We start from the raw sequence: 11,384 nt of genomic DNA, 5'->3' as shown, positions 1-11,384 counted from the left end.
ACTTGTTTGTACATAAAACATTGAATGGGCCTGGTCACACCGATAGCCTCATGGCTCAATATGAACCTTGCAATGCAGTAAGCTTCACAAAATGATGTAAGATTCGTAGGTATGAACCTCGCAAAACAGTAAGCTATAGAACAAGATGTAAGCTTCGCAGAGAGCTCAAGCTTTGCAGAGAGCCTCAGCCTATTAGTCCAGTAGATATGTCAAAAAGATGTTCACTTCCGGAAGAAAGCATGAAAATTTGTATACAGGGGTTTTTGAGTATGCTGAATCCATTTCTAACCAGATCCACGCTGGCAAACCAAGGGATCACACTCAAAATCAAGAAATCCAAGATGGCCACCCTGCGTATTGCCGATTTTGATATTTCGTCAGAACTTTGGTTCTATTTGACATAAAAACATGATCTTGGTGCCGATTTATAGGTTTTTAGGGTCAAAGAATTCAATGAGATGCCTTAAAATACCATGAATGTGATTGGAACAAAATCCAAGATGGCTGTCCTCTGTAGGTAATGCAAATATCAATCTCGTTTTTTTTTTCTGTTTGGCATAGAACATGATCTTATGGCTAAATATAGGTTTTTAGGGACAAGAAATTCAATAAAGTATTTTTTATTACTATAAAATGTATCAGTAGGAAGATCCAGTTACACTTTTAACAAATTTCGATGAACCATTGAGAGCAATATTGTTCACACTCATAATTCACAAAGAATAGATGTACACTTGTCATTTTTTTCCATTATTGGGAATGTGCAAGGAATAAACGGTTTTACTGATATAATACCAAACTAGATGAAATGAGTTTGAATTGTATTACAAATGTCAAAAAAGGAACTTAATCTAGGACACTGTCCATGTCTGCACGTTGTCCACCACAAAAACACAGCTGTGTGCACGGGAGGCTTGCTTTTGCACACTGGCATCTTCCTGTGCACCGTTTTTTACATGCACACTTAATAAGTTCTCTGCAGCCCTTTGATGCTTCTGGCAGGGTACTCCATAAGGGCACCCAGATTCGCTCACTGTCGAGTTGCCACCCCCACTCGGAAGGACTTGGAAGTGTTGGATTGGCCTCCAATGCTTGACCCAGATGTATACGGCTTGGTAAGCAGCACGCTTTACATGTTGTAGAAGTGCTGCACGTGACGGTGGGATGTTCTCCAGCTTCCGATTACAGTCGGAGAAGAGATGCTTCCTGGCTTCATTCACATCAGTGAGTTGTGACGTGCGAGAGTACAGCAGAACCACATATCTTTCGAGTTCCTTCAGGTCAGCTTCTGTAACTTCATCGGGAGTAGCAGACAGCCGTAGAAATACTTCAGTGATGTCTGGAAGTGATTTCCATACTTCCCAAGCGGTCTTCTTACCGACGGAGCTCAATGAAGACACCGTGTCACATCCTGATATGGCGTGCATAAATGGGAGGCCTCTGCAGTAATCATTGCCAAGCTCACTGGCAATGACATGTGCTCCAATATACCGAAAGTGTGCAGCATGGCCAAAAGCTAACCAAAGTTCACAATCTTCCATGCTGATTGCAGTCACAATGGCTAGAACTAAGACGTCCGTGTCAGTAGCGTGCACCATGATCCTCTTCATGCCATTGGTGTAGGCATGGAAGCAGTGAAGCATCATTCGGTAGTCTGCTTCTTCGTGTGAACATGGTTGAAGCCCAGAAACATCAAGTGTTGCAGAGGAGGCAACATTCTGACCTTTCGTTGTGACCAGCATCTTCCTTGGCACTGTTGATTCAGATTCGATAACAGTGGCTAGAAATCTGAAGAGCTCAGTCTTGTTGCTGTCAACACACAAGAAGCTTTTCTAGTTGTGTGGAAGTCGTGTTTTCTCGGAAACTCGAAGAGCTTCTCCAGTACCTCGGCCCTCTCTGGTGTGTGCTTTGAGACTGTCAGCCTTATAGGCATCCCACACAACATCTACTCATGCAACATGTACAAATTGCCTCTTGAGATATGGAACAAAGACACACTCTGCATAGTCTTTGAATGTTTTCACGTTTGTTGTGGCAGTCTTCGGATCCAATGTGTGGACGAGAGCAGCCCTGTCAAAGATCTTCACATCCACATCAGGTGTGTTCTGTGGACGTTGGGCTAGTGGTTCCAAACACTTCAGCAATTCAGCTTTTTCTCTGAGTCGCATCATGTTATTTTCAACCAGAGACGGTAGCCAAGAGTGGTTCTCATGCTGGAAGAAGATGTCCATATCACCATTTCGTGCTTGGCAAGACATGTACATTCTAGAAAATAGTTGCAGGTCACTCTTCATGTTTGACAATTTGGACTTCTTCATTGAGGGCACTTTCCGCTCTCCAGACTTGAACAATTGAAGATTGTTCTTTGGAACAGTTTCATAGAGTGGCTTCTCCATCTTCACAAGCCGCGAATCAACGAATGTTTTGTATTGATTCTTTCCTATTTCCTCTGCTTCCGAGATGTTTTTGATGACTTCATCAGCCATGATGACCTTTGTGTCCAGTGTGAGGAGATCAGTGCTCGTTTCTGTGAAGGGATTACCAAGCTCATTCATAACATCTATCACGCTTTGTACATTTGAGGCAAATCTCTTTTGTGTGGTCAATGTTTGTTCATGATGTCGGTTGTCATGGGTTTCCTTATGAGATAGGCTCACTTCAACATCATGTATGATCCTGGCCATCTCAGGACCAGCAATCAACCATCGCTTGAGGGCTGATTCATTTTCAGTGATGCCAATTATCCCACCATCTCCTTCCAGCACAGCATTAAGCTGCTCATGCACATGGTCATGTGCCATCATGGAGAAGCAATGGGTGGTCTTTTGGGTTACAAAATGGCCTTCTCTGAATTCTTTGTAAACACCTGGGCATTCATGTTGTAGCTGCATTAAATCTCACACATGAACTGGTAACCACTTGGCATAGTGGAAGTGATCCATGGCAAACATCCAAGGCACTATTCTCCCCAGGGTGCTAATGTATAGCTCAAAGTTTCCTTCGCGCTGTGATTGCATGAGCTGAAGGAAGATAACTTCAAGGTTGAAGGTTTTGCTTCAGTATCGAAACTGGGGATGCTGAGTCTCCATGAGTGTGCACCAGTCATTGAATGACATCGCTGGATTTGCTTCTGCCTCAACTTCCATTTTGTAGGAATTGTATGCTTGGTTACGCAAGCAAAAAAGTGCAGCAGCTGTTACTTAATGAGCCCACTGAGAATGGGCTGTGAACGATCCCTTCTTGAGAGCATCACCTCTACCATCAGTTGTAACGTTTGCAGTCGTCATCACACTCACCCATCCACTGCCATCTAGCCAGTCTCCTAGAACTTTGAGCAAGGCCATCTCGATATGCAAACCGCCCATCATCACCACAAACTTGTCTCTTCCCCATAGGTTTCTGGCCAGGTCCACTGTATCTTCTTGGCAATTACAAACAGTGATTGATCAACGGTCAATATTGGGACTTGGCCAGGTTGTACAAGTTCTGCAGCTTGAGCGATTACATCCATACCATGCTTTACCATCGCCAGAGAATGAGCATTTTCTCGAAATAATGACATGAGTCCAGATATTGCTGGTGGTCTGGGGCAGGAATCTTGTGATGCTGCGAAATGTGCCGACCAAGAAATATCATCATCTGCATTCAGTTCAAGTTTCTTCAAAAGATTTTCAACTGAGCTTGCCCAAGCTAACTGCATGTCGTCTGAATCAACTGGAGACTTTTCTGGAACAGCTTGTTCCTCTGTCTTGTGTGGAGTAGGGCTATCATCTGGGAAAGCAGCCGGTTATACAGTCATGTATGACTCCATAATTGGCTTCATCTTCCTTGTTCTTGGCATGTTCTTGTCAATGATAGGGGTCTTCTGAAGCTCTGTGCCTGTACATTCATTAGTAACATGCTGTGTGAGAGAGATGGCGGTTCCATGGAATGCAGTTTGCACTGAAGTGGATGAAGGATTGTGGTCGATGTTATCCAGATTGCCTGTTGTGAAAAGATCCTTTCTCAGGACTCTGGGGTACACAACTCCAACATCTTCAAAAGAGGCCAATGCACTGTTTGCTACATCAGTTGCTATCTGTTGTACTCAGTCATAAGATACAGACAACCCTTTCTCAAAAAGGGTGTCGATCAAGTCACGCTTTCGGGTCTTATTGTGGATCAGCAACCCAATGTACAGAGGGAGTAGTCTAGTTTCACGTTCTAGGCTGTGCCGAGTCGTTGGAGCAGTGGCTTCTCTTCTACTACTTTTGATTGTGTTGAATGTAATCAATTCAACTATGGATATTGCAGCTGTTTTCACAACATGGTTGTTTTCCATCTGATTTTTTTATGTTTGTACCGCCAAGTACCATCTGAACTAACGCCATCAAGGAGGCTGTGTTGTCATCATACTGCTCGTCTGTCAGTGATCCTGTGAATGTATAGTGCTTCTGAAATATCTCATTCCTGATTATATTAGCAGCTCTCATAAGAAAAACAGCATCACTCTCACAGTCCCGTTTCTTTGCCTCCAACAATGTTTCTCCAACGTCATCCTTGAATGTCAGCACGACCTCATACTTGCTTTTATGTGCTTCCAATTCAGGAATTTGTGCAAGAAGCTTTTCTTTCAACCGAGTTGAGTTTGTGCGCTCTGGCATATCACTACCAAGTTGCTGAAGTCGTGACCTGTAGAGTCGTACACGGCTTGACAGCTTAAAAATGTGTTCAGCGTGCTCTTATTCTTGTCGAGACCCTTCAATATAGGATACCAATTCGGCAAAGGCTTTAGACTCAGGCGTTAGATGTGGATCTTCCTTCTGAGCCTCTTTCCTGACAAGTGTGCGGTGTCTATTGCATAAGGCAGTCAAACACTGTTTGTGGTATACAGCATCTATTGCGGTCATATCACCTGAGGACAGTTTGGCAAGCAGTCAGGTATCACGAAGCTCTGTTGCCATTTTTCGAACATTTGCGTCTATCTGTGCTGTAGCAGCTCTATGATAACCTTCCTCCACTTTGTCATCACAAAAGAAGCAGGACAGGCTTTTGTCAGTTTGAATGGATGAACCAGGGAATGCCTCTCGTAGTCTGCCTTTGAGTGGAGAAGTCTCAGTCTCTCTTACTTTGGCTATCTTCTTGCGGGCACGCTCAACTTTCTCTTTGCTAAACTTCATGTGGCATGTTTTGTGCCATGTTGCATTGTGCTGGGAAAGAGTTGCAGCTATACCTTGGCCATCATCCAAACGTGACAAATTTATGTCCATTGGCAGGGCACCAAGTGAGTGTAGCTCCTGGATATGTTCAGCTATTGTATCATAAGCTCAGGACTGATGGGCATCCTTGGATTGAGATGGGTCTTTCAGCGGTTCTGATGAACGTTTTTGACATAGGGCACAAAGTGTCCAATCTGTTTCGGGCAAAACCACATCAGAAGCACTGTCCAGCTTTATTTTCTTGGTTGCCATATTAGTCTATTCTACGTCAGGTTAGTTACAGGTTGGCTTGCACCTTGGAATGGTCACCATCTTTCCTGAAAAGAAAGTGAAATCTGTTATATTTATATAACTGTGATATCAACATCAAATATTTCAGTTTTAGTCATACAATATGGGGCCTAATCAGATTGATGTTCTGAAAATGAAACAAATTATCAGATTAATGACCAATTCTGAAAATAAAACAAACCATCAGATTAATGGCAAGTTCTGAAACAAAATAAAACATTAGAATAATGAAATGATATACATGTATGATCTTCCTGAGAAGTAAACAAAAATAAAGCATTAATTAATTGAATTGTTCACCCTATGTGTTAAGTGTTTTGATGACTTTCGTGGATCTTGTTCTGAATACAATGTAATTTAAGCTACGTATTTGAATTTCTTGTCCCTAAAAACCTATATTTAGCCATATGATCATGTTCTATGCCAAACAGAAAAAAAAAAACGAGATTGATATTTGCATTACCTACAGAGGACAGCCATCTTGGATTTTGTTCCAATCACATTTATGGTATGTTAAGGCATCTCATTGAATTCTTTGACCCTAAAAACCTATAAATCGGCACCAAGATCATGTTTTTATGTCAAATAGAACCAAAGTTCTGACGAAATATCGAAATCGGCAATACGCAGGGTGGCCATCTTGGATTTTTTGATTTTGAGTGTGATCCCTTGGTTTGCCAGCGTGGATCTAGTTAGAAATGGATTCAGCATACTCAAAAACCCCTATATACAAATTTTCATGCTTTCTTCCAGAAGTGAACATCTTGGCCTCATATTCTACATATCTACTGGACTATATGGTTTCCCAGAATGTATCTGCATCCGTTCTGCGCTGTGCCCAGAACCTTCGCTCCAAGCTCTGCCCAGCACAGCTGCTCAGAACATTAATGGTGTTGTAAATCTTTACTAACCGACAAATGTCATGACTGACATTACATAACTCTTCAAATTAGCTTCTCAAATTTCGAACAGGCACAGTATACTTTAAGTACAACGATCATTTTAAAAGATGAACACAAGCTTGTGTATTGTTCGTTCAAGTGAGACAGAGGAATGAAGAGGAAGACTTCGCATTCAGCGATCTGTTACCAATGGTCAGCCTAACCTTGCGGGCATGCTGGTCTTCATCCAGGTAGGTCTCTAAAACTCAGCCCAACTGCCAGTAGTTACGTGTCAGGTTTTCGTCTTTCATCAGCACCACATCTCCAATCTGTAAGTTGTGGTGAGGAGCAATCCACTTCCATCATGAAGTTATGCTCTGAAGGTATTCCTTCTTCCATCTTGTCCAAAACTGGTTTGCCATGTACTGAACTGTTCTCAATCGCTTACAGAGTACAATTCGGCATCTTGGAAGATACCTGGAGGTGGCATTAATACTTTGGACTTCAGTGTCAGAAACTGGTTCGGTGTCGAGGGTTCCAGTGATGTGGGATCATTCAAGTTATCAACTGTCAGGGGGCGACTGTTCACGATGGCCGCGGCTTCACATGTCAGCATCCTCAGGAGCTCATCGGCAAGTTGGTTACCGGCTTGATGTGTCAGAGTAGCGAGCACACTCTGTAGTGATCGTATCTGCCGTTCCCAGACATCACCCATGTGACGAGCTGGAGGAATGTTCATTTTGAATTTGAAATAATCACAGTTCTTTGTCAAAAACAACTTGTTAATTTTGTCGTAATATATTTCAGACAATGCTCTTTCAAGAGTTGGCAACTTCAATGTGAAAGGCTCCGACGGCATACACGTGAACAAGACTCCATACCTCTTCTGTTCTTTACGTCTGACTTTGATGTACCATGGCCCAAATAAATCCACTGCACAGTATGTGAATGGTGGGGCATGGTTCAGTCTATCCATGGGCAAACCAGCCATCTTTTGTTCCTGGGCTGCAGCTCACAGTCTTCGACACCGTGCACATTTTGAAATGTAACTTGAGACTGCTAAGCTCATTCCAACAATCCAGAAACCACTGGCTCAGATCTCACTTATGGTTATCCCACGACCTTGATGAGCAGCCTGTTCATGGAAATGTTGAATGATCAAACTCATAATGTGATGGTGTCGTGGAATGATCACTGGGTGTTGCAGACTATGCTCACAATTGGCTATCTTCAGATGCCCACCAACTCTGATCACTCCGCGATCATCAAGGAAAGGATCTCGACGATGCAGTGCACTGGCTCGCTGAAGTGCTCATTTTCGCATTGTCGCCACCTGCCTCTTACTGGGATTGGTAAGTTCCAAAATCTCTGCTGAAAGAAACTGAATTTCTGCAGCAATTGTGGTGCTCTGTACCCACTTGATCATCTCTGATTCCACTTTCTGTAGTCCTTGAACCCTGAGCAGATTACTTGTTAAAACAGTCGGTCCATCTACATTCTGGTCCACCCTGTGGCGGTTTGAACATGCTTGCAGAACAGATTTAAATCTGAGGTAACCTGCTATTGCTCTCTTGGCTCTATGCCAACTGGAAAAGTATTCCAGATGTTCCAATATATCATCGTAGCTGGAAAAATCATGTGCATGTGATGCAGAGATAAAAGCTCGTTTTACCTTGGGGTCTTTATGATCAAGTTGTAACTCCGTTTCATCAAACAGACTTGTAGACATTTCAGAGCTCCACAAGAAATCTGCTCCAGTAAGCTACTTGTATTTGTTCACAAATTTATCCACACGAAGACCTCGCGACCCTTCGTCTGCATGATTTAGATTGGTCGGTACGTATTTCTATTGCACCAGATCTGTGTGATCCCATATCTTTGAACTCTATTTGTGACAAATAAGTGAAATCGCTTTGCTTCGTTGGCAATGTATCCAAGAACGACCTTATTGTCAGTCCAGTCGATTTCAGACACATTCTCAATCTCAAGTTCCTTGGTCAAGAGTACACTTACTTTGTTTGACTGACACCAGTGCCGCTGTCAATTCCCTTCGTGGAACTGTGATCATTTTTCACTGTGCTACCCATGCCTTTCCCATTACAAGAGAGCAATGAACTTGTTGATGCTTGTCCACCAGTCGTAAGTCTGAACATTGCCCATATCCACTCATGCTGGCATCAAAGAAATGATGGAGTCCGGCCCTTATAACTTTCTCAAAGTTAGTCGGTTTGAAGCACCTGTTGATCCGCAATGACTCTAAAGGCCCGGTCACACCTTGACGTTTTAGCCAGCGATGGCAACGTATTAAAATGTATCGAAAACGCTGGCTTACGTTGAACTTTTGATGTTTTTTTTTTAAAGATTCGGACGTATTCATAGCGACTTGGTCTTATGTATAACGCATTGGTAACGGACACAGAACGTTTCGTTGTGTTATAGATAACTTATACCAACGAATGCTGAACCTGTTGTCGGCCTACACAACCGATGCCCAACGATAGTCTAACTTAGGCATAGCGTGTTGCACGCATCGCCGACGATGTCGTGACGTAGCCTATTAAAAGGCTGACGCACAACGATTCGAATCATAACTGCCGTAGAAATGGAAGTGTCAACATCGCGGTCACACCTTGGCGATCTTGCCAGCGTATGCCGACCTAAGAAAAATGTGTCTAAAACGTTGGGGCACATCAAATACGGTATGAGTAAGTTTGGTATACGTGAATAGAACGCTAAAGTACGCTATCATACGTCGTAGTAAGTAGAGTACGTCAAGAAATTTTAAACATGTTCAAAATTTTACGACGTACTCGGCGTATGACACACGTTCTGCATGCGATGGGGATAAGTTTTACACACGATATGTGGACGCTTACACACGTCCACAAAGGCTACTTATAAGCTACTCATAAGTCGAAACACGTCGCGGTAATGTCTTTTTTTACGCGAAACTTATTTCTAACTTATGTTTGACGTGCTTTGAACCAATTCTTTACGTAGTCCCAACACACATCGACGTATATAGACGTATTCCAATGACGTCTTCCGGTCGACAAAAAAAATAAATTAACGTGTTTCTAGCTTACAACTGCCATATAAAAACGTGTTCCCAGCGGTTTTGGGAATTGGTATATAAAAATGCTGCTCATAAAAGGGGAACCCAACAGTGTTTTCGAGTCCTTTTTGAGTCAATGTCCATGTCAGCAGTAACAGTATCAGTATCAGTATCAGTATTAGTTTGTTCATGTTGGCAGTAGTAGGTGAGTGTGAGGGGGAGGGTGTGGGTTATGATGGATCGTCCTTGCGTTTAACGATTTAGCGATTTAAATGATAAACTCAACGATTTAAATGGCTGCATCTCCACTATTGAAAGTAGACGCTTGCGCTCAACAATTGGATTTTCTTTACACTCAACGACTTTTAAACGGTACCACTCAGCTAGTTTCATTGTTTACAATGAACGATTTAAATTGCTGTCACTCGCCTGTTTTTTGACGCTGGGGTTTGGAAATTTGAAGCGTTTCTTCTGAACGTGTTAAAACGCTCAAACTCGACTATTTTAAATAGACGCTGCCGATGGACAATTGGAATCATAGCCAAGCTAGACATCGAAGTGTGAACATCCTCGTCATGCCGAAGAAAAGTTTGAAGAATGCTGCAAATAAGTGTCCTGGCCGTGGCCGTGGATGCTGACGCAAGGACGATCCATTATACCGACGTCTTTCAGCCTATGAGTAACTTAAAAGTAATGTCTGTCAATGTGTGGCAACGATCGCGTAACGTGCCAACAACACGTTAATCATAGGTTAGAAATAAGTTTCGGGTACGCTAAACATTACCTCGGCGTGTCTCAACTTATGATTAACTTACAAGTAGCATGTGTTGGCGTCTGTCAACGATCGCAGACCGTGCATACAACTTGTGACCAGCGTAGCGGAACGTGTGAGTCATACGCCGGCATACGTCGTGAAATTTCAAGCATGAAAAATTTTGAGGACAACCAAAAAGTACAACGTTTAAAGCCAGCGTACAACGACGTATGGCAGTGTTTTTCAGCGTGCTCTCAATGTTATCAAAACTTACCCATAACGTATTCAACGTGTGCCAGCGTTTTAGAAAAAAAATTCAAAAATCAGCATACGTTGGCGAAAACGTCAAGGTGTGACCGGGCCTTAAGAGGATGAGGTTGCTTTTCCATTGTTCCCATCGTGGTGGAAGATATTGTGGAAGTGGACTGTCCCAGTCCATCTGATCTATGCATAGCTCTTGTAATATATGATTACCGACTCGGACAACAGGAGCTGTTAATTCAAGAGGGTCGTATACTGAACACACTGTTGAAAAGACACCTTGTCTTGTTAATGGTTGATCTTTCAAGTGAATCTGAAACTGGAAAGTATCAGATTCAACACACCATTGGATGCCCAAAGTTCTTTCCAATGGTAGTGAATCGTATATCAGATCGAGATCTCAATTTCCCTTTGCGCGATCTTGGGATGGAATGGCAGCCAAGACATCCTTTGAATTTGAGATGAACTTGTGCAGTCTAAGCCCTCCCTGAAAGCACATAGACATAGTGTTATTGATAAGGTTGATGGCTTCACTAACAGAAGCAACTGATGTAAGGCCATCATCGACATAGATGTTATGTCTGATGACATCTGCAGCGTCTGATCCAAATTCAGCCTCATTGGTGCTGGCCGTCTGCTTTAAGCCAAAGTTTGCACAAGCCGGAGAGGACTTGGCGTCAAAAAGATGAACGATCATCCGGTATTCAACTGGTTCATTTTCAGTCATCCCACCAAAGAAATTGGAGAAAGTCTCATTGTTCTTTCTTGATCTTGAATTGGAAGAACATTTGCTATATGCGAAACATCAGTGCAATAGGCTCCTGGTGGAACCCGCAAAGGACTCCATCCAAGACATTTGTAAGATCAGGACCCTGCAGCAAGTGGTCGTTGAGAGATTGTCCCGGGAATCATGCGCTACAATCGAACACTAAATGGATTTTACC

The 11,384-nt window shown here is 42.8% G+C and overlaps 1 pseudogene; it reads right to left on the bottom strand.

The window, feature by feature from the left end:
* Positions 1–1,949: 1,949 nt before the first annotated feature.
* LOC147028838 (uncharacterized) lies at positions 1,950–5,449 on the bottom strand (annotated as a pseudogene).
* Positions 5,450–11,384: the final 5,935 nt, after the last annotated feature.

The sequence above is a fragment of the Eptatretus burgeri genome, chromosome 4 (genome assembly GCF_056783735.1).
Source record: "Eptatretus burgeri isolate ZD-2024b chromosome 4, Ebu_testis_v1, whole genome shotgun sequence".
Classification (NCBI taxonomy): Eukaryota; Metazoa; Chordata; class Myxini; order Myxiniformes; family Myxinidae; genus Eptatretus; species Eptatretus burgeri.
This window is presented reverse-complemented; position numbering and strand designations above follow the sequence as displayed.